This window comes from Anomaloglossus baeobatrachus, chromosome 3 (genome assembly GCF_048569485.1).
Source record: "Anomaloglossus baeobatrachus isolate aAnoBae1 chromosome 3, aAnoBae1.hap1, whole genome shotgun sequence".
Lineage (NCBI taxonomy): Eukaryota > Metazoa > Chordata > Amphibia > Anura > Aromobatidae > Anomaloglossus > Anomaloglossus baeobatrachus.
Window position 1 is genome coordinate 665,600,675 of NC_134355.1, and position 25,187 is coordinate 665,625,861.

Genomic DNA, 25,187 nt, shown 5'->3' on the forward strand with positions numbered 1-25,187 from the left:
GAACTATGGGCCCTCATTGCTACATGGCTCCGGACTCTGGTTGGGGAGGGGTATGTAGTGCTCCCCACCTGCAGGTTTAGCAGGCCTAGTAAATAGGTTCCTGCTCTGGGGACCTGTAACCCGTACAGTCAGGGTCTACAAGACAGTTCCTTCAATCCACCACCTCTCAGCCCTGCGACCTGATCTGTGTGGAGGCTGGAGCCATAACTCAACACATTTCAGCCTCCGCAGACACACAGGACCTGGCCCCGACCTCCTCTGTGGACCTGTGACCTCTTCTCTACTGTCTCAGACGTGGAAGCAGCCCGGCCAGCACTCTGGAGACAGGTCAGCAAACTCCCAGACTGCACCAGTGTGGCTGTGTGTGAGGTACTAGGCCGGCCGTACTAGATACACAAATGAGCTTCGACAGGTCTCCATCTACTTCTGATGTGGAGGGAATTTCCTTGGCGAAAAATGCTCATTTTGTCAATTCCACCTCACAAAAAATCCCATCCGTTTAGAAGCATGTACACATGAGGTAAGGGAATTTATATCAAACAAAACAAAATTTGTGTTGTATGCAGTATATGTAAATTCTACGATATTGGTAGAAAAACTATCAGGCCCCTATTTGTGAGATTCCAGGAGCATATGCGCTCCATTCACAGGGATAGGAGTGACCAGATTACTCAAGCATGACAAAACCATGGCTCTGATCCAAACAATGTATTTTGTAGAGTTAGAGAAAATGGATTTTCTTGAAAAAGGTATTATCACTTGTTGAGCTGTGAAGTGGATTTTGAGATTGGAGTCCCAGAGTCCCATAGGTTTTACTGATAGGAATGAATCTTTTTTATTTCAAATGAAAACATCTGTGATGGAAAATACGCTCATTATGTTTTATTTTTTTTCAGTTTATTGCAATGATGTATATGTTATCTTTTTAAAGAATTAGCTCAAAGTCAAAAATAGGTGGTGACCTGTGGAAGCTCATTTATGTAGCGAAACGGCTGTCGTCCAATACCCTCTGTGCTCTCCTGCATGGATTTTAAAGTTTGAAAAATAAAGGATTTTTATTCAGACCGGTGACTGGCACTTGAAATTCTTTTGTCATGTTGAAGATTTCTGGACTTTATTCTACAGTGGTGCACCTCCGGAGTCCTAATTGGCCACAAAAAGGGTTTTGTTTTATTCACCTAAGTGTGTAGGTAGACCTAAACATTGTTTTCTGTTTAACCCCTTCAGCCCTCGGGCGCGTTACGATTTTCTGGGGTTTCTTTTGCTCCCCTTCCGAGAGCCGTACCTTTTTTATTTTTACGTCAGTCTTGCCATATGAGGGCTTGTTTTTTTGCGGGACGAGTTGTACTTTTAAATAAAACCATACGTTTCAATATATAGTGTACTGGAAAACAGCAAAAAAATTCCAAGTGTGGAAAAACTGCAAAAAAGTGTGATCGCACAATAGTTTTTGGGATACTTTATTCACCATGTTCACTATATGGTAAAACTGATGTGTTGGTGTGATGCCTGAGGTCGGTGCGAGTTTGTAGACACCAAACATGTATAGGTTTACTTGTATCTAAGGGGGTTAAAAAAAATTCAGAAGCTTGTCCAATAAAAGTGGCGTACGTTTTGTGCCATTTTCCAAGACCCGTAGTATTCTCATTTTTTGGGATCTATAGCTCAGTGATTGGTTATTTTTTGTGTCTTGAGCTGATGTTTTTAATGGTACCATCTTTGCGCAGATGCTACATTTTGATCGCTTGTTATTGCATTTTGCGCAAAATTTTCGGGGACCAAAAAGCGTAATTTTGGCGTTTGGTAAATGGCATAGCGGCAAAAAAAATTCCAATCACATTAATTGATTTTATATTTTGCGAGATCAGGCATTTCTGAACGCGGCAATTTTTTTAACCCTTTAATTTTCAATGGAGTGAAAGGGGGGGTGATTTGAACTTTAGGGGGGTTTTTTAAACTTTTTTTCACATTTTTGTTTTACTAGTCCCCCTAGGGGGCTATATGGATCAACAATCACTCTGTTTTATCTGTAGATCTCCGCTACAGAGCTGAGAACTGCAGATAGATACGCTGCTTTACTCTCAATGCCGGAAGTATACTGGCACTGAGAAAGTGACTCATGTTAGCTACAAGCGTCATCACATGACCCTGTGCTACCATGGCAACCACCGGAAGTCACGTGATCACACACATGACTTCTGGTGGGTGCGGCGGTAAGTGAAGTAATGGACGCGCGCATATACATCTCGCTGCCAGACTTTGGCAGCGAGATGTAAGGGGTTAAAAGTTGCAGGTGGAAGAGATTCCACTCGTAACTTGCAGGCACACATGTTAGCTGTTAAAAACAGCTGATATGTGTGCGGATCACTGCGATCTGCGCACAGCAGGGGGCGGGGATTAACCTCACATGATCCATAATGGATATATCAGTCATGGGTCATGAAGGGGTTAAGGCCTCTTTCACACGTCCGTAAAAATTACGCACATTTTTCACGGACGTGTCAAAGGTGCGTATTGTCCACCATGTGCAGTGTTTGTTGCCCATGTGTGGTTCTCAGTGTTTTATCCGTGATAACACACGGAGAACGGGAACTTTCTACTCACCTGTCCCTGGCGTCGCTGTCCGTGGTGCTGATCTTCGGTCTCCGGTCCTGCCGACTCCCCGCTGCTGCTGCTTCCGGCTCCAGTGAAGTGAATATGCAGTGAGCATAATGAGCGGGGGTCAGAAGCAAGTGACAGCAGAGACAGCAGAGCTGGAGAAGGTGAGTATAGAAATTTTTTTTTATTTCAGACGTGTTTTCTCCGGTGTGTGTCACACGGATCACATCCGCATGGTCCGTGTGAAATTCGTGTGATACCAGTGATGCCGGAGAAAAACGGACATTTCTACGTGTGGAGCACACGTATGCTCCACATAGTCCATGGCAAAACATGCACGTGTGCACAGACCCTTTGATTTTAATGGGTTTACGTATGCCAGTGTCTTCGGCACGTGAAGAAACTGACCAAACACGCACCGGAGACACAGACATGTGAAAGAGGCCTAAGAGACTTTGTGTTGGGCTATAGTTCTGAGCACTCCTGAAGAAGCACACATGGCCACGAATGATGGTGATTCAACTGTGTACCTGATAGCTTACACTGGCATACGATCAGGTAGAGAGGACGCAAGGGTATTTTTCACCGATTGTAATTTGGAAGTAATCAGAACCAAAACTTTGGAAGGAAAAATTACAAACCCAGCCGAAAAATAAGTTGCGTTGTTTATGACTATAAATTGGCTAAAATCATATCGAATAAAAAATAAAATAAAAAAAAAACAAAAAAAAAAAAAAAAAAACCTTTATTTTTATATAGCAAACATTCCCCACAATTTAATATTTATAAAAAATATTTCTCAATTTCATGATAAGGAATTCTCGGCATCATGGGAAATAAATCATGATTTTTCCATGAATTTAGTCAAGTTGTTTCTGGAACAATGTGAAAGGGAACATATGAAAATAGGAGTACAGCTGGAAAAAGCTAAAATGTAATTACCACCAAGAGTAAGGCCCCTTTCATATGTCCAGGTTTCAGGTACTGGCGACATCCATTTTCAAGGCTATGTGCACACTAGAAAGTGCCTTTTTCTTAAGGAAAATCCATACCCCCTTAAAGAAACCCGAACCAAAACCGCAACAAAATCCGTGATTTTACTGCAGTTTGCTGTGTATTTTGTGAGGATTTTCCGCAAGTTGGTATGTGAAGAAGTAGAAAACGGGGTTTTTTTTTAGGTTTGTAATGTATTGGTACATGATTTTCCTAATCTGACAGCTTCTGTGTGAATGTGTGTAGGCTATGTGCGCATGTTGCGTACTGTCCCTGCAGAAATTTCTGCAGCGATTTAAAGAGCACACGTGCGCTTCAAATCGCTGCAGAAAGTCCGTAATGAAAAAAAAAAAAAAATAAGCAGATTCCATGCGCTTTAACTGCAGCTCCTCCCATAGACAGAGCGGGGGCTGCAGGCAAAGCGCAGGAAAGTAGTGACATGTCACTTAGAACGCGTGCTTTGGGCAGCAGCCGAAGCGCTGCGCTCTAATACGCCACGTGCGCCCGTGTCGCGGGCGGAGGGGCGCGCTCACCACGCTTGGGTCCGGGGCTTCTGCTCGGTGGCTCGAGCGGTGGGCCGGACCCGGGGACTCGAGCAGCGCTCCTCGTCCACGAGTGAAAAGGGGTGGTTTGTTTTGGGAGATAGTTCGTGATGCCACTCATGTCGTGGTGATTATGGGCACCACCGCTGCTGGTGACAGGGATCCTGGGAGCGATGGTAGGGAGCAGCTAGGATGTTGTCCCCTCCGTGGGTAGGGGTTGGTGATCCCGGGGCCCGGATGGTGATACGGGGAGGCTGGATGGCTGGGGTGCAGGGTTGCAGAGACGGCGCGGTGCCAGACGGCACTGGTGTACTCACTCAGAAAGTCACAAAGTCTCCGGTAAACCAAACGGCCGGATGGACAGGTCCCGCAGCCGGCTGCAGTGTTGCGCTCTCCCCGGGCGGCTGATTGTGGCTGTCTTTCCCTGCACCTGTGTAAATTGTTGACTCCGATGGTTTCCCAACGGTAGTCCGCTCCCCGGAGTATAGGTACCGTAGGAGCCCTTTTGCCCGCAAGCGCTGGCCCTTGGATCTCTAGCCTGTGGCTGTATATCCTCACGGTGTGGGCGGTTGCCTTCTGTCGGGACTTGGTTGTTAGGAAACCCCTGGGGTTCCTGTCACTCGGATTTGACTGTTGGCGGCTCCAAGCCTAGTCGGGGGTCCGATGTCTGTGTGCTTAATTTCACTCCACTCCCCGGTTCGGTACCGGTGGGCCACCACCCAACCCTGGTCCTACGGTTCCGCAGAGACCCGTCAACTTCTGCAGACAGCCACCACAGTCTGCCAACCTTGCTGTCAGTGTCTGGGCTCCAACCCAGACACTTGCAGTTTGTGTCCTCTCACTTTCACCTGCAGAACTCATCTGCTACTTTTCCCGCCTCCAGGCTGTGAACTCCTAGGTGGGTGGGGCCAACCACCTGGCTCCACCCCACCTGCTGTGGACATCAGACCCTGGAGGGAGGCAACAATGGCTTTTGTCTGACTGTTGTAACTGCCTAGGGTGGGGGTGTGTATGTTATGTCTGTGACTACCTGGCTAGTCCAGGGAGTCACACATCCCCTGCACAATCTCCATAGGTTGCAGGACGCATGCAGTTGCGCTGCAGATCGCAGCATAACTGAATGTAATTACGCAACATGCGCACATAGCCTTAATGTTTTCACTTCCTACTTTTCTTATTGGGCTGGCCACCTAATATACTTTTTTCTTCTTGCTGCCAGCTAGGAATAGTGTCCAAATACAAAGGAAACTATACAGATCACCTTTGTTTCTATGTTGCAAATCCACTTACCTGCATTGTCCACTTACAGCAAGATGTCTGTTCTGATCTTACAAGAGACAGGTCAGGAGATCTCTGGTGTTATATAGGGATTGCTGCAAAGGTTTGTGGGAGTTGTCCATGTGTATAAAAGGTTGCAATCAACAGCAATCTGGGTGGATAATGTTTTCTGTTCATGTTGTGTGGAGCTGCAACAGCCTACTGTATGGATCAAACTAATGTGAAACTGTGTATGGATTTTTTTTTTTGCTTGATGTTTTTTCTTTTGCTGGAAAACAGATTTTTATTGCAAAATAAACTCCTTTGGGAAAAATATTTGCATCTAACAGACTTTGAAAATACCATACTTCACATGGTCCCTGCAGATTTTTACCATTATCTATGGCAAAAACTGCAGGGACCTGCGGAAAAGTGACATGCTCATTAATCCCGCAACGGAAAATCCGTGGGTATAAAAAAAAAAAAAATGCAGTGGGCATTTTTTAAAACCCATAGGATTTGCTGGGGAATGACTACAGCAATGTTAGGCTACTTTCACACTTGCGTTGAACGGCATCCGTTGCATTGTGTTGTGTGACGGATGCAACAGAGGCGTTCCATATAGTGGCACAACGGATGCAACGGATTATACAAAAGAATGCAATCATTTTTTTTTTTTTTACTTTACACATCTGGGCATGTGCAGTTGAGTAAAGACAGATTGTGTTAACGGAATCCGTCAAATGTCGGATTCTAACGGAATCCGTCACCATTGGCATCCATTATACAAACAACGGACACCGACGGAATCCGCCGCTCTGCGTCATTTTAATGCACGAAAAAACATTACATGCTGCGTTCCTTCCGCCCGACGGAAGCAACGCAGGTCCATCAGTCGCAATCCGTCGTCCATACAAGTCTATGGGAAGCAGCAGAATCCGTTAACGGATTCCGCTGTTTTCCAAAGCGGCAGATTGCAACTGAAAGAAAAAAACGTAAATGTGAAACTATCCTTAGACACATTTTCTGCAGCAAATCCGCGGCAAAATCCGCTGTAAATCCACAGCATGCGCACATAGCCTAACACTGATGCCACATGTATCCAAGTTATTCCATGGTATTAATCACATGTCTGTGTGGGCCCCACTATGTACACACGGAGACGTGTCCGTTTTTCCTCCGGCAGCATGGGTGTCATATGGACCACACACTGATGTGATCTATCTGTCACATGCCGGATAAAACACATCTTTGAAATTAAAAGATTTTCTATATTTACTTGTCTCTAGCCCTGCTCTCTCTGCGTCTGCTGTTGATCTGGGCCGGCTAATTATGCTCATGCATATTCACTGCACTGCAAACCTGTAAACAGCAGCGTCAGACACAATGAACTCAGATGAGCTCCTTGCGACACCCCCACATCCCCCGTGCTACCATTGGTGTCGTGACAGTGACTTCACGGGGTCATCAGAGTTGATTAGAAAATCTGATGAACCTGTGACGTTACTGCCACAATATCTGCTGTAGCATGAGTGTCTCTGTGGGTGTTGTCAGAAGATCACCCGAGTTAATTGGATACTCCTATGAACTCATGACATCACTGCAGCACTCGCACACACTGCTGAGGGCGCTCCTGCAGGGACCTGGGCTTACCTTATGGGGTCCAGGTCACCACAGGGAAGCAGACACAGCAGTTTGTATGCCTGCAGGGGCTACTCTCACAATCAATGGGGAATGTCCAGTTCTCCATTGAATGTGCCAGTAGTATGGGTTCGACGTGGGTACTCCTAATTGAGTTACAGCGGACCAAGATTAAGGCTTTGACAGGGAAATAATTGAAAAAGACAATGTCTCTTGTCTTTATTTAATCATTTTGTCTTTTCAGGTTTGCTTTTGGGGACTTCACAATGGATTACAGCGGACCTTTTCTATATTTTTTAAAAAACAAACAAACAAATAAATTGGTGAACAAGGGCTGGAGTCAAGGTTTTTTGTTCAAATAAACCTTTTTATTCTCCTTTCAACTACTAGATTAGTAATGGGGGTGTCTGTTAGATGCCACCCATTACTAATACCAGGACTTGATGCCAGCTAGAGTTGGGATCAACCCCACAAATATTACTCCATTTGCTACCACACAAGGGCAACGGGAAGAGCTGAGTCCAGCACCAGAACCGGCGCATCTAATGGATGCGCCATCTCTGGGGCGGCTGTGGGCTGCTACTGGTAAGCTGGAATAACCATGGCCATTCCCACCGTAATAATATCAGTGCCCAGTTGTCTGCTGTACCTTGGCTGGTTTTATGAAAATTGAGGGGACCCCACATCATTTTTTTTTTTTTTTTAAACAAATAGTTTAAAAAAAAAAAGCATGGGATCCCCTCTATTTTTTCTTTATCCAGCCAAGGTACAGCAGAAAGCTGAGGGTTGCAGCCTGCAGCTGCTGCTGTTCCTGGATAGGAAAATTGGGGAGGACACCACATCATTGTTTTTAAATTTAAAAATAAAAATGCTGCATAAAATCTGGCCAAGCGATCTCTATATTTATTGAGCTAATCTATCTGTCCTTTCTTTCTATTTTACATGTTCTTTCATATTTTCTTTCTTTATATCTCGCTATCTATTATTCTGTTCTATCTATCTATCTATCTATCTATCTACAGTTAGGTCCAGAAATATTTGGACAGTGACACAAGTTTTGTTATTTTAGCTGTTTACAAAAACATGTTCAGAAATACAATTAAATATATAATATGGGCTGAAAGTGCACACTCCCAGCTGCAATATGAGAGTTTTCACATCCAAATCGGAGAAAGGGTTTAGGAATCATAGCTCTGTAATGCATAGCCTTCTCTTTTTCAAGGGACCAAAAGTAATTGGACAAGGGACTCTAAGGGCTGCAATTAACTCTGAAGGCGTCTCCCTCGTTAACCTGTAATCAATGAAGTAGTTAAAAGGTCTGGGGTTGATTACAGGTGTGTGGTTTTGCATTTGGAAGCTGTTGCTGTGACCAGACAACATGCGGTCTAAGGAACTCTCAATTGAGGTGAAGCAGAACATCCTGAGGCTGAAAAAAAAGAAAAAATCCATCAGAGAGATAGCAGACATGCTTGGAGTAGCAAAATCAACAGTCGGGTACATTCTGAGAAAAAAGGAATTGACTGGTGAGCTTGGGAACTCAAAAAGGCCTGGGCGTCCACGGATGACAACAGTGGTGGATGATCGCCGCATACTTTCTTTGGTGAAGAAGAACCCGTTCACAACATCAACTGAAGTCCAGAACACTCTCAGTGAAGTAGGTGTATCTGTCTCTAAGTCAACAGTAAAGAGAAGACTCCATAAAAGTAAATACAAAGGGTTCACATCTAGATGCAAACCATTCATCAATTCCAAAAATAGACAGGCCAGAGTTAAATTTGCTGAAAAACCCCTCATGAAGCCAGCTCAGTTCTGGAAAAGTATTCTATGGACAGATGAGACAAAGATCAACCTGTACCAGAATGATGGGAAGAAAAAAGTTTGGAGAAGAAAGGGAACGGCACATGATCCAAGGCACACCATATCCTCTGTAAAACATGGTGGAAGCAACGTGATGGCATGGGCATGCATGGCTTTCAATGGCACTGGGTCATTTGTGTTTATTGATGACATAACAGCAGACAAGAGTAGCCGGATGAATTCTGAAGTGTACAGGGATATACTTTAAGCCCAGATTCAGCCAAATGCCGCAAAGTTGATCGGACGGCGCTTCATAGTACAGATGGACAATGACCCCAAGCATACAGCCAAAGCTACCCAGGAGTTCATGAGTGCAAAAAAGTGGAACATTCTGCAACGGCCAAGTCAATCACCAGATCTTAACCCAATTGAGCATGCATTTCACTTGCTCAAATCCAGACTTAAGACGGAAAGACCCACAAACAAGCAAGACCTGAAGGCTGCGGCTGTAAAGGCCTGGCAAAGCATTAAGAAGGAGGAAACCCAGCGTTTGGTGATGTCCATGGGTTCCAGACTTAAGGCAGTGATTGCCTCCAAAGGATTCGCAACAAAATATTGAAAATAAAAATATTTTGTTTGGGTTTGGTTTATTTGTCCAATTACTTTTGACCTCCTAAAATGTGGAGTGTTTGTAAAGAAATGTGTACAATTCCTACAATTTCTATCAGATATTTTTGTTCAAACCTTTAAATTAAACGTTACAATCTGCACTTGAAATCTGTTGTAGAGGTTTCATTTCAAATCCAATGTGGTGGCATGCAGAGCCCAACTCGCCAAAATTGTGTCACTGTCCAAATATTTCTGGACCTAACTGTATCTATTCCTCTATCTATCTATCTATCTATCTATCCCTCTATCTATCTATCTATCTATCTATCTATCTATCTATCTATCTATCTATCCCTCTATCGATCCCTCTATCTATCTATCTATCTATCTATTTATCTATTCCTCTATCTATCTATCTATCTATCTATCTATCCCTCTAGCTATCCCTCTATCTATCTATCTATCTATCTATCTATCCCTCTATCTATCCCTCTATCTATCTATCTATCTATCTATCTATCTATCTATCTATCTATCTATCTATCCCTCTATCTATCCCTCTATCTATCTATCTATCTATCTATCTATCTATCTATCTATCTATCTATCTATCTATCTATCTATCTATCTATCTATCCCTCTATCTATCCCTCTATCTATCTATCTATCTATCTATCCCTCTATCTATCCCTCTATCTATCTATCTATCTATCTATCCCTCTATCTATCTATCTATTTATCTTATCTGCTCTATCTATCTTTCTATATCTATAATTGTCCTAGCTTTCCCCATCTCTTACACATTAAAAAAACATTAATTTCAGTATTATTTTTTACCGGTACCAGTCACACGGATGTCACACATATGCAAACATGGACGTCATACGTATGACACACGGATGACCATACCGGTACATGTGGCTTGTACCTGTTTAAACACAGACATCTGAAAGGGGCCTAACAGACCCACAAGTCACTACTTTCCTCAATAAATTGGATAAGATACTAACTCCTTTACAAATGGAAATTAAACAACTTAAAAAGAAAAAATTCCTAAGAGATAAAAAGGATTATGAGCTAGGTCGAGTATTTAATTGGAACAAGAACAGGAATGGGAATTTTAAACACAAAGGAAGATTGGGGAAATTTAACAGACAACATAATTCTGATTTATGGACAACAGACGCCGATTCAAGTGTTTTAGAGGGATTACCCAGACCTTTGGCCTTAAAAATGAATGACTTTTCCTAAGAGCCCATCCCTTTAGGAGGGGCAGAGGGAAAAATAAATGTAGGCAAAGGAAAGAAATGTGATGCCCTGGCCTATCAGGTCATCACAGGGTATTGTGCAATCTGCCCGTCAGCACGGTATCCACCCTCCTTTGTTATGGGTCCTGGTCCTTTGGTGTTGCAAACCGCTGAGCCAATCAAAACCCCTAGAAACACTTCCCATTTTGACCTACCAGACACACTATTGGGGGGCCTGAAGGGAATAAGGCCGCCCACATGGGAGTTGGTGAGGAAAAAGTGAGGAAAGTGACAGTTGAACGTTGACAGTGGAGGAGTGAGAAGTGAAGTGGAAAGGAGCAGAGCTCCTGTGTACTAGGTGTCAGACGTTGGTCTGGGCCTGGTAGGAGTTGGAAACCCAGTCGCAGGGGATAGGGTCAAGGGGCACGGACTGCCGAGGAGGGCGGCCGGCGGCCTTGAGATATCACTGGGCAGGGGCCAGGGCACGACGGGGTATATGGACCCTAGGCCGGGAAGTAGCTCCACGCAGTCCTGCAACTTACCCGACGGGGGTGAAGACTTCAAGTGTAATCCCCAACCCGCTGTAAAATCGGGGTACTAGCACACCGATGGGATAGGACTTTCCCACTACAGTCCAAAGAAATCCTACACGTGAACCCTGAGAGCAGGCTCACTCCGTTAGTTACACAGGTGCCAGGAGAGTGCTACGGACCAACTGCAACACCAAGGGCCCGGACCCCAGCGTACTCCCTCCCAGCTGCAGTGGTGCTCGGAACGTTTGTTTACAAGCTTTCGGTGTGGTTATTTCAGGACTGTGTGAGTACCCTGCAAACCCCTCTTCTACATTCCAACGGCACCCCTACATTATCCCTCACTATCACCAGACTTCCAGGACAAAACCCCTCCACCCACGGAGGGGTTAAAAACACCTAGCTGCCATTCCACTGCCACCGGGCGTCCCCAACAGCAGTACCTCAACTTACCACGCACCGTGGGTGGCGACACAAACTTTTCTAATCCCCTTGTATATACCTCCCCCCTCCTTTTACTTCAAGTGTCCGCGCGGGATCCCCGGGTCCGTAGGCCCCTCGAGCTACCACGGCTCCGGATCCAAGTGGCTCTGCTGTTGCTGCAGGGGCCGTACAGAAACAGAAGCAAGTAACCTGGAGGAATTAATTGAGAAATCAATGCCGAAAAATGGGATTATTAATTAGGCTTTGCATGTATTGGACCATGGTTAAATTGACTTCTAAATAAAGGCTTATTTTTTTCTACAGCTGATGTGCTGCCCAGGGCTATGGGGTACTCGGTCCCGGGCAGTGTACTACTGGTATGTGTCACTGGGGGGCTGTTGCCTGGTTCTGTGACCCTGGGGGTCGCTTTAAAAGGGGTTTATATACAAGGGAATGTTCAATAAAGTTTATGTCATGACGCCACTTGCGGGTTGCAGTTATGGTGATGGAACCGCCGCTGCACAGTCTTCCTGCTGGGGCTGGTGTTGACGTCAGCCTGGATGGTGGGCCCCCCGCAAGTAGGGCTGGAGTCTCCAGCGGGTAGGTGATGGAGTTAGGCACGGAAAGAAAGGTAGGAAACACGTGAGGTTGCTGTGTAACTGGTTCTCTTTACTCACAGTAGATGGTAACTGGTACCCAAAGGAAGGCTGGAATTCACCTCTGGTTCCCTTAGTCCCAGTGCCGCATTGATGATCTTGTGGATTCTTTCCCCTGCACCTTTCTCAAGTTGGTGGGTCCCTGTGGCTTGGAACGTCTTGGGGACCCCTTCTGTTTGTCTTTCAGTCTCTGGTCCGTACGGCGGTCAGTGTGAACCCTGTAAGGTCGGTGATTTGTTCCAGTACCTGGTTCTCCCGTTACTGCTGGTGCCCCCGGTCTTCTAGGGTCAGTGAGGTCCTGCATGGTCCCCTCACTGTGCGGATTTTTATCAGGTCTGCCTGGAGCGTTTGCCTGACCTAGGGCTCTGTGCCCCATCGGTGCTATGGTTCCGGCAGTACTTTGCTGTACTCCACCGGCAACCACATGCCTGGGCCCTCAGGTCACCATTACACTCCCGAGTCAGAGCACTCGTGTCCGACTCCTCTCTCCTCTCTCTCCTGACTTCCGACTAACTGTCCGTTTGTCCCCTCCTACCTGGTTGTTGTCTAGTGGACTGGATCAGCTCCACCTCTAGGTGGCCATCAATTGGGGCCAATTCTAGTGTGTCACTAGTCTGTGGGGATGAGGGAAAACAGGGATTTTAATGTGTTTTGCTGTTACCGTCACTGGTCTTCCAGGTCTCTGGGGGTAGGCCCTGCATCTTTGGTGGGATGCAGTACCTTGTAGTGCCCTGATGGATTCAGGGGCACAACATTGAGGACTTTGATTTTATCGTTTTTAGGATCGATCTTTCCAAAGCCACGCACAAAGTGTACCTTATTAAAATGTTTCATGGTAAAACTGATCAGAGTAAAAAGAGTGATTAGATTTACCCGCAAAGTCTTCTAAAATGTTGAATTTGAGTATTGATGGAGAAAAGAACAATGGGTCTGAACAGAGCCGAACACACTCTTTTAATTTAATCATAGAATGTTAGAGTTTGAAGGACCTCAAGGGCCATCGGGTCCAACCCCCTGTGAGTGCAGGCTTTCCTAAATCATCCCAGCTATATGTTTATCCAGTTTCCGCTTGAAGATTTCCATTGATTTCTCCATGCTTAAATCAGAAGAAAAGGTTGTCCAACCCCCGGAGTATGCTGCCATACATAAACCCTGTGCATGGAGAGTAAAGTTAACCTATATGCCCCCTGTTCAAGCAGGCAATGTAATCGATCTGTTTTATGATCGAGTGGTGAAAGATATCCGCACACTTGCATACCTTAAAGTTAATAAAAACTTAGAGTATAAAGCTTTAAAACAAATAGAGGAATTCGAAGATGTAGTAGTGCAAAAAGCAGTTACAGGGGGTAATGTTGTGCTGATCCCAAAGGAATACCACTTAAGGCTCCCTTCACAGTGATTCTACCAGTGATTCTGGTACATGTGTTACAGCTTTTATACGTACTAGAATCACGGACAAATGCAGACCCATGAAAATCAATGGATCTGCGCACATATTTCACAGATTTCTCACTGACGTGTTTCCGTTTGGCGTCTGTGTGTTCCGCACGGAGACACAACCGTTTTTTCTTGCAACACTGATGTCCCACGGACCACACTATGGTGTGATCAGTGAAACATGTACTAGAAAATCACGTACATTTCAAATAAAAAGCTTTTTAAAGTCACCCATGTCCAGTGATGCTGTCTCTGGCCGCTGCTGTCTCCTGCTTCCAGGCCAGCTCATTATACTCATGAATATGCAGTTATGCACTTCATACCTGACCCGGAAGTAGCAGCAGCGGGGAGACAGCAGTGGCTAGAGACAGCATCGCGGGAGACTTCAGTGTTAGATGGGCGGCAGGGTGCTCCAGCAGTCGTGGCAAATGCTGCCTTTGGGCTGCAGCGCAGCCCTGGGGCACTTCTCTGCATCGCCACTGCCTCTCCAATGCAGGGGAATGGTTGCTGGGACTTGTAGTGCAGGACACTCAATATGTGACCGGAGGCCACGACTGTTTCCCTTTTCTTCAGGGCCATCTCAAAGCTGCCGCCTCCAGCAGGCCCCAATGTCCCCAAACACCACGCGTTGACAGTCTTTTCTGAACAAAACATGTTTTTATTTATAACATCTCGCCAATGGCGGGCACATCACTTACTAGTTACAGGGGACATCATCCTTAATAATTACCATACTTTGGATATACACTCTGGCTTTCCTCTTAGCTCGCTGCTATTAGCGACCTGAGCCACTTTTAACTTGTACATTTTGCCGGTCAATCGCATCCCTGGTGCTCGGGCTCCTGTTGGGATCCATAAGCTCCTCGTCCTCCCCTTCAGCTTCACTATACACAGCACAATCAGCCGTCTTTCCGGTCAGTCAGGTCCTACGCTTCTCTCAAGGGCTCACTGACCTTCCGTTGACCGAGGGGGTTCCTTAGGTAGCCACCAGGGAATGGCGGCCACCCAGGAGCCACACTCCATGTCTGACACTCGGATTCGACCCAGAAGGTCACACCAAATTAAAGTTATTGGGGTTTTTCTTCCACCACGCCTCTCATAGACGCAGTCTGCTCCTTTCACTCAGGAACTCTCCTCACCAACTGACTTCTTAACCGCTCTAAGCCCCTCCCCTTCACTAACTCCCTCCAGCCCGGGAGCACCAGGGAAGCAGCTTACACATTGTGGCCACCTGGTGGCCATTTAAACACATTGCACCATTACATCAACTTTAAACCTTACATTTTACACACAGTAGACACGCAGGTCTGGGGCGGCCGAGCCTTATATCCCCTTACATCAGCACTATGGAGATCAGTGCTGTGGACAGGTGAGTATAAGTGCCTGATCTCCATATATTATCACGGAGAGCACACGGAGATCTCACATGTGCTAAAATCACAGCACATGGAGGGAAATATGCACTTTTATCATGTGAATAAAAAACGTGGGTGTTTTACATTGATGTGTGAAAGAGGCCTAAAAGAGGCTTAGCGGCAGCTGGATGAGTCTACGGCTGCTTTCACACAGAGGAAAATGGACACGTCACCGTGTAGAGCACATGGACACGTGTCTGCTCCATTTGATCACACGTCCAAGGACGTAACTACCGCGGTCGCAGCGGTCGCCATTGCAACCGGGCCCGGGAGTTTAGGGGCCCGCGGCCGCCTGGCAGATTAGCAGCCAGCTCCTTTCTGCCGCAGACCACGCTGCGCGGCGGCCACTATATGACCCGGTCGCTGCCGCTGACACCGGCCCCCCTGCCTAGTGTCAGCGGTGGCATCACCACGCTCCCGTCACCGCGCTCCCATCACCGTGCTCCCGTCACTGCGCTCCCATCACCGCACACTGCTTTGATATTGCATAGAGCGGCCGGTGCCGCTGTATGCATCATCATTCTTCCCCCGTGCCTGTGCGGTGACGTCACTCCTGTGCGACTGCTGTGTGTGGTGAGAGCAACGAGCGCAGGAAGATGTCCCCCCGGAGCCACGGGGGAATGAGGACAGAAGTGAGGATGAGCAGCGGTGAAACAAGTAGAGGTGAGGACAGCACTGCGGTGGAAGGAGAAGAGAGGTGAGTACTTGTTTTTTTATTTTTTTCTATAAATCAGTGACTACAAGAGGAGGCTGACTGCAGGACAAATGGAGTCTTTGGGGGGCCTGGCTGCATGACACATGGAGGCCCTGGGGGGGCCTGGCTGCAGGACACATGGAGTCCTTGGGGGGGGGCTGGCTGCATGACACATGGAGTCCTTGAGGGGGGCTGTCTGCATGACACATGGAGGCCCGGGGGAGGGGGGGCTGGCTGCATGATACATGGAGGCCAGGGGAGAGCTGGCTGCATGACACATGGAGGCCTGGAGGGGCTGACTGCATGACACATTGACGCCTTGGGGGGGCTGGCTGCATGTCACATGGAGGCCCTGGGGGGGCTGGCTGCATGACATATGGAGGCCCTGGGGGGCTGGCTGCATGACACATGCAGGCCCTGGGGGGGCTGGCTGCATGACACATGGAGGCCCTGGGGAGGGGCGGGCTGCATGACACATGGAGGCCTTGGGGGGGTTCTGGCTGCAAGACACATGGAGGCCTTGAGGGGGAGGCTGGCTGCATGACTCATGGAGGCCTTGGTGGGGGGAGGCCTGCTGCATGACACATGGAGGCCCTGGGGGGGCTGGCCGCATGATACATGGGGGTCTATGGATCTGCATGATACCTGGAGGTCTGAGGTCTATGGGGATGCATTATACATGCAGGTCTATGGGGCTGCATAATAAATATGAAGGACACCTTATACATAGACTATATGGGTGTGTGATGCCCTGGACAAGCCAGGTAGTCACGGATAGAGCCCCGCATAACACCAGACCCCTCACTAGGTAACACCAGCCAACCATATACACCTAGTCACCTCCCTCAGGGCTTGATGGACACACCAGGGGGCGTACCCAGGTAGTTGGACATGCCCACCGAGGAGTTCACATATCCTGAGGCAGGAAAACACAGTTAGTCAGTTAGGGATTTGGAGAGTGGAGGAGTGAAGTTCATGTCTAGAGGCAGGCCTGTGTGTCAGGTCTGCAACCCACTGTCTTCTGGCATCACGAACAGGATACTTAGACATTCACTTACCTAGTGAAGTGCGCCTTGAAGTTGAAGTCAGCGGTGACCCGTTGTAACATTTTCAGAATCCGCCATCTTGCCGCCATCTTTTGGCGCGAAGATTCCCGCCAAAGCCGTCTTCCCCGCGAAAAGAGCGCGAGAGTTGAAGCCCCACCCCCGGGAACACGGCCGTGCCGCAAAGCCGGGGTCCCGTCACCATGGAAACCGGTGACTACCCTCCGGGTCAGGGGTCCCCTGGACGTAGGGCCTCTGAGAGACTGCTGGGTAAGGAACTTATTACCCGACATTTCTAACCAAAGGCTTCCACCCCACCTCCATAGATGATCAGATCATTAGAGTAACAAGGACCCCTAGAAGTGAACTGCTTCAATACAAACAAAAAGAGGAAAATAGTCGAGTACCTCTGGTGGTGACCTACAACCCACATCTTGAGGTATGGGGAAGAACAGCCAAGAAACTTCACCACATTTTACACAAGGATAACCGGTTAAAAACAATATTCAAAGATCCTCCATTACTGTGCTACAGGCAACCTCCTAATTTAAGGAGCATCATGATCCGAAGTTCTATGCCCTCAGACACATCAAGAGGAACTTATCATAGCAATTTAAAGAGCTGCAAAACCTGCGCTCATGTAGAGACCAATGACCGGATACAGATCCCTAACACACAGAAGGACTATAAAATTCTTGGGACATTCACATGTTCCTCTTTCAACGTGGTGTACTTAATCCTGTGCACCATATGTCCTATTGGGACCTCTATGTTGGAGAAACAGGACAGAGACTGAGAGCAAGGATGAGATCTCACCGCAACACAATTACAGACAAAAAAATCCATTTACCTGTGGCCACATATTTCTGTGCTTCAGGACACAACATAAACCATATGAAAGTTGTCATATTAAAAGGCAACTTCAGATCACAGCCATCGCAGAGTCTGGGAATACAAATTTATTAAAATGTTTAACTCTGTGGACACAGGACTCAACCTGTCAGAAGGGTTTATGGCCCATTACAAAATCTGAGGAGTCTATTCACCAGAGATTCACCAGACCTCTGATCCTACATGGATATTGGGACAATAAAACTCACACCACTAATCAAAGCTATTTAAGGATTCACTTTCTAAGCTCAGTGTTTGTTTACTTAAATGTCTTTCATTATGCCATCCCTCTGCTCTGTTTGTGCATATATTTGTGTTTCTTCAGATATTTTGTCATACCATGCCTGATGAAGGGACCGGAGATGTCTCGAAAGCTTTCTTTGTAACGTCACTTTATTTTATTTTTGTTACCCATTAAAAATTATCACAAGATTATAATTTTGTTCTTCTCACTGAGAACATTCAATAATTTTTCAACTGGCTAACACGGTACCAAAACCTTTTCTCTGTGTTGTGTGTTGGTGCCCTCTTGTGCATTTTATGTGCATTACAGTTTTATGCTAGTAATTATTTCTTGATGTAATAGATGTATGACATGAACTCCTGAAGTTGTAATAGGTGACGCCAATCCAATGGGAGATAGACTGTTATCCTCAGTGTCACACACAGACAGGAGAGACAAGTTGCACCAATGGTATGTCTGTCCTGGTTTTCCTATAAAGTTAGTGAAAAGACACTGCATAATTTTGCGTATAATAAATTCATGATGATTATATTTTTAACCTTAAAGTAAGCAAATAAAGAAAAAAAAGAGAAAAAAGTGCTCCTGTGGCGCCCTGGACAAGCCAGGACGTCACAGGTACTACAACAACACACCCCACACCCCGGTTAGGCACATCAGTCACACACATAAATCCTTGTTGCCTCCCTCCAGGGGTTGATGTCCACACCAGGTGGGGTGGAGCCAGGCGGTTGGCCACACCCACCGAGGAGCTCACAGTCCTGGAGGCGGGAAAAGAAAGCAGAACAGTTTGAGAGTTGAGGAAGTGGTAGTGGAGCAGACTGGCCGTGTCCGGGTACGTGGCCTGGGCACAGAAACAGCAAGGTTGGCAGACGGTGGGGACCGTCTGCAGGTGAGGCCGATTGACGCACAACCGTAAGGACCGGGGACGGGCGGTGGCCCGCCGGTACCGGACCGGGGATCGAAGAGAAGCCAGCACCACTCGGCAGGGCCTACGGACGCCGACCAGGCTTGGAGTCGCCGTTAAACCTGTCAAATCCGTCAGTAACGGGAACCTCCGGGGTTTCCCAGCAGCAAAGACCCGACTGAAGGCAAGCGCTCAACCGTGAAGGGAAATGCAGCTACCGCCACAGCTAGAGTTCCCAAGGCCAGAGCCTGCGGGCAAAAGGGGGCTCCTCTGGCGAATACACCGCTGGGGAGCGGGCTACCGGTGGGAAGCCATCGGAGCCGACAACACAACACAGGTGCAGGGAGAGACAGTCACCGCCAACCTACAGGAAGTGACCATCGCAGCCGGCTGCGGGACCCGTCTATCCAGCCGTTTGTTTTACCAGAGACTCCGTCTACATCATTGGCTGAGTGAGTACCATCGTGCCGTCAGGCACCGCGCTGCCCTCCCGTGACCCTGCACCTCCCCAAACCTCGCCATCCACCTTCCAGTCATCATCATCGGGCCCCGGGACCACCAAATCCCCCTACCCATGGAGGGGAGAGAAAAACATCTCGGCTGCTCCCTGTCATCGCTACCGGGATCCCCGTCAATAGCAGCGGTGGTGTCCCAACCTCACCACAACCGTGGGTGGCGTCACAGACAACATCCCCAAACTAAACCATCCCCTTTTCGCTCACGGGCGAGGAACGCCGCTCGAGTCCCCGGATCCGGCCCACCGCTCGAGCCACTGAGCAGCAGTAACAGCAGCGCCGGACCCGAGCATTAGCGAGCGCAGCGCCCCGCCGCCCGCGACAACTTGGCGTCATGAACAGGATCTTACCGTTCTACCGCCTGGTAGAAGTACGCCTTGTGTCCCGCCGGAGGTGTCCGGCCGAAAAATTTTAGAAGCCGCCATCTTGGGCGCGAAAAGTTCCCCACTCGAGCGTCTTCCCGAGCAGTGGAGGTGCGAAAGCCGAAGCTCCGCCCCTGAAGAGGAGGTGCCGGAAAGAAACCAAGAGGGGACGGAAACAAGATGTCTGCGCACGGCGTAGCCGCTGGAGGAGCAGTGGACGTGGCCGCAGAAGTGCCGGTAGATGGAAATGGGCCCGGTCGTGCTCTGGCCGCAGGAGCGGGAGGGGCCGAGGCCCCCGCCCTTGCTCAGGAAATGCCGTTCTCCTTGCCCTATGTGCTCAAAGCTACCTGGCTGCCGCAGTACGACGGGAAACCTGACACCTTGCAGGTCTTCCGAAAGAAGCTTAGCCCGCTCCTAGAACTGTATCCCCTGACTGATAAGCAGCATGCAGTGGTAGTGCTGGGACAGCTAACTGGCGCGGCTGAGCAGGATACGGAGACCTGGGCCGAGGGGGACCGGTCCTCCGTGGCCACTATCTTCGAAAAGCTACAGATTGCCTTTGAGACTCGCACCGGAGCTGAGCTGCAAATGCAGTTTTACCAATGCCGACAGCGACCTACCGACAGTATCAGAGTCTATGCCCTGCGTCTGCAAACTTCTCTCCGTACACTGAAGCGGGTGGATGCCATCAATAATGCTGACAGTAACAAAATGCTGGTAGAGCAGTTTGTGCAGGGGATGAAATCCCCGGAGGACCGCAAACAGCTTTGGTTGTGGGCCTTAGAGCACCCTGATGTGGACTTTGCCGTGTTGAAAGAACGGGCCATTAAAGCTCTACAGCCCCTGGCGTCCGATGTCCCTGGAGCGGCCCCGTTGCCAGCTGAGACGGCTCCCATCGTGGTAGCCCCTTCTTCCCCAGCTCCCGCAGCGCCTGCAACTTCTGGCGGAATGATGGAGGAACTGGCTGCCCAAGTCCGTCGCATGGATGGAGACCTCGCCAAAATCCTCGCCGCACTTCAGCCTCCAACGAGGCTTAGGCCCCCAGGGGAGTTACAGCTCACCGACCGCGCAGATGACGTCCCCTGGATGCAGCGGAGGAGGGCTAATGATCCACGGTATGGACCCCCAATCTGTTACAGGTGCAGCAAGCCCGGCCACTACTCCCGACGGTGTCCGTTAAACGAGCAACCCCGATTTGGGCCAAGGGCCAATCCTCAGGAGTAGAACCCAGTGGCCCCCCTGACTGGCGGGTCCGGTTCATCGGGGCCCGCCCCATCATCCCTCTGGCTGTGGACGGCGTCCCGCTGATGGCGCTCCTGGACACTGGCAACCGCGATGCCATACACACTGTATCACTGGTATAGGGGGGATGATGAACTTGCCCCTCCAGATGGCAGCATGACTTTGATCGCCACTGATGGCCTCCCCTTGACCCAAGTGGGGTACGAACGAGTGGCTATGACTGTGGGGCGGATCGAGCTGCAGCACCAAGGAATGATCATGATAATGAATGACCCCAGCGATCATAACCCGAAGGTAGTGCTAGGAAGGAATGTAATGGAGCATTGCATGAGTGAGGTGCTGACCCTACTACAACAGCTGGCCGCCACCGCAGCAGGAGGCCGACAGAGGGCTGTGCAGCACGAGATTCGGGCCTTGATGTATCGGCAGCAAGTAAACTCTGCGGGAGGAGAGATTGGGGGAGTGAGAGTGATGAATGTGGCCCCTTTAATTGTGCCTCCCCGGAGCGAGATGATGATTTGGTGTAGGGCAGCGGTAGGTCCCCAGGGGCATGATTACCCAGCCATGGTAGAGCCCATGCCCTCCGAACATTGGCCTACTATAATGGCCGCCCGGGAAGTGGTAGACGTTAAGAAGGGGAGAGTGCCCGTGAGGGTGTTAAACTGTGGGGAGGAAGAGGTTAGGCTTCCCCGGTACGCTACCCTTGCCAAGCTGCTTACCCTGGACCCCCACGCCATCCAAGAGGCTGTGTCCCCGACCTCCCCACCTGCTGTCCCCTGAACGGTTAGATGAGTGGTGTCAAGAGTTACACGTAGGCACTGACGATACCCCCACACATCACAGAGATGGGGTATACTGGGTAGTGCAGGAATATGAGCAAGTTTTCAGCAAACACCCGCTGGAGTTTGGGCGGGTTAGAGGGGTCCAACACTACATCCCCACCGGCAAACACACCTCCATTAAGGAGAGGTATAGACCAATCCCGCCCGCACACCATCAATGCGCCAAAGACATGTTGAAGAACATGAAAGAGGCGGGGGTTATTCGGGATACCTGCAGTCCCTGGGCGGCTCCGCTGGTGCTGGTCAAGAAAAAGGATGGCACCATGAGAATGTGTGTGGATTACCGGAAGATTAACCAGATAGCGCATGAAGATTCCTACCCTCTGCCCCGTATTGAAGAATCTCTAGCCGCGCTGAGAACCGCTAACTACTTCTCTACCCTTGACCTCACCAGCGGGTACTGGCAGGTGGCCATGGCACCCGAAGACCGTTAGAAGACCGCCTTCGCTACTCCCATGGGACTCTGCGAGTTCAATAGCATGCCGTTCGGGCTGTGCAACGCCCCTGGAACCTTCCAACGGCTAATGGAATGCTGTCTGGAACATCTGAATTTTGAGACTGTCTTGTTGTACCTGGATGAGGTAATCTGTTAGGGCCAGGTGGACGGGCAGACCCAGGAGGTGGATCCACTGGGCCGAACACCTTACTGAAGGCAAGGGGTCCGGTAGCCGGAGCACTACAGGTAGCAGGACAGTCTGTTCAAAAGAGTGGAGTGGAGAAGTCCCTGGGACCACGGAGTCACTGATGGTAGTCCGGGTGACGGAGCTCAGGTTCGGAGGCCGAGATGTTGTCAGGCAGATTCCGGAACCGATGGAGCGAGAGGACGGGTCACCACAGGGATCAGAGATGGTACGGACTGACGGGATGGCAGACAGTCAGCGTTCGGGCTTTGGGAATCGTCAGGACCGGATGGCGAGACAGGAGCGGCTCTAGAAGAGAGATAGGTAAGTATACCAGCAGACGCAAGGAGACCTGACTCCTAGCTTAGGAAAACACGAAGAACAGGCCCCGCCCACTTGGACACTAAACCCCTTTATACCCTGTACCTGTGTGTTCAATATCCTGTCAGTGGACGCTGGCCCTTTAAGAGAGGGTCAATGACCGCGCGCGCCCTAATGCGTATGCGCGAGGCCTGGGTGCCAGAAGCCAGGGCAGGGAGCGGTGAATAGGAAGCAGGGGAGCCGGCCTGGAGCAGAGCTGCCGACGGGCGCCGGGAGCGGGGACCGGGCCGCCTGGGGACCGCAGGTGATGGGGGCTGGAGGCTGTGGAGTGGGGGACGCCTAACAGAGGAGCCGGGGAGCGTGGCAGGTGAGCCGGGAAGCGAGGCAGGGGACCCGGGGAGCGTGACAGTACCCCCCCCATGCCCCCCTCCCCGCAACCGGGACAGGAAGGCACGTATCAGAGGAGTACCCACATTCTCCCGGGGTTCCCAGGACCTATCCTCAGGACCATACCCTGCCCAGTCCACCAAGAAGAACTGCCGGCCCCGTACGGTTTTCATGGCCACGATATCCCTTACCGCATAGATGTCATCATCAGCAATAGGAGGAGGAGCCGAACTGGCAGCAGCGGAGAAGGGACCAAGGACAACCGGCTTGAGCAGGGAGACGTGGAAGGAGTTGGGTATCCTCATCGTGGCCGGGAGCTGCAGCTTGTAGGAGACCTCATTTATTTTGCTGAGGACTTTAAACGGCCCGATGTAGCGAGGATCCAGCTTGTATGATGGTAGCTTCAATCGGACGTACTTGGAAGCAAGCCAGACCAGATCTCCTGGAGAGAAACGCGGAGGATCCAGACGCCTCTTGTCTGCGTGTCTCTTCATCCGCAGGGAAGCACATCCAAGGGACGCCTTGACAGAGTCCCAAATTGTTGCAAAGTCACGGGCTACAGCATCAGCAGCAGGGACATCCGAGGAAGAGGATACAGGTAACGGGATGGAAGGCTGAAGTCCGTAAACGACATGGAAGGGAGAGCTGGAGGAGGACTCACTGACGTAGTGGTTATGGGAGAATTCAGCCCAAGGAAGAAGCGTGGACCAGTCGTCGTGATGGGCATTGACGTAGTGACGTAAGAAGGAGGTCAAGATCTGATTGACTCGTTCCACTTGGCCATTCGACTGAGGATGGTAGGCTGAAGAAAAGTCCAGAGTCACTCCCAGATGTTTGCAGAGAGCCCTCCAGAAGCGGGAGGTAAACTGAGTTCCTCTGTCGGACACAATGTGAGATGGAAAGCCATGCAACCGGAAGATGTGCTGTATGTAAGCGTCAGCAAGTTCCTGGGCTTAGGGCAGTCCAGCCATAGGGACGAAATGAGCCATTTTGGAGAACCGATCCACCACGACCCATATGACTGTGTGTCCGGAGGACAGGGGCAAGTCCATAATAAAGTCCATTGCAATGTGTTGCCACGGAACGGAGGGTATTGGCAGAGGCAGAAGACGGCCATATGGCAGATGTTTGGGCGTCTTGTTCCTGGCACAAGAGGAGCAGGCTGAGAGAAAAGAAGCGACGTCCGTGCGAAGGGATGGCCACCAGTAGTGACGTACAATTGTACTCCATGTTCTCTTCTGACCAGCATGGCCGGCTGTTTTCGAGGCATGGCCCCAGTGCAACACTTTTTGCCTGTCAGTCTCAGAGACATAGGTCTTCCTGGGCGGTATCTGGGCCAGGGTGACAGGGGCCACCGGAATGATTTTACTAGGGCAGATGATGGGCTGGGATGTCTCCTCCTCCTGCTCCATGGGCATGAATGAACTGGACAAGGCATCTGCGCGTACATTCTTGTCCGCGGGTCGGAAATGGAGCTGGAAATCGAACCTGGCAAAGAACAAGGACCACCTGGCTTGCCGTGGGTTCAGTCGCTGAGCGGACCGCAGGTATTCCAGGTTCTTGTGGTCCGTGTAAATGATCACGGGGTACACTGCTCCCTCCAGAAGGTAGCGCCATTCCTCCAGAGCCAGTTTGACTGCCAATAGCTCTCGGTCACTGATGGTGTAGTTGCGTTCAGGCGCTGAGAAGCTCTTGGAGAAGAAACCGCAAGTAACCATCTTCCCGGAGGAGGACTTCTGCATGAGCACTGCTCCGGCTCCCGAGGAGGAGGCATCCACCTCCAAGGTGAACTGTCGGTTTAACTCCGGACGGTGGAGCACAGGGGAGGAAGCAAATGCCCGCTTCAGGGAGCCAAACGCGGCGTCGGCCGCAGGTGACCAGTCCTTTGGATTAGCCCCCTTCTTGGTCAAGGCGGAGAGAGGTGCAGTCAGAGCAGAGAAGTGAGGGATGAACTGATGGTAATAGTTTGCGAATCCC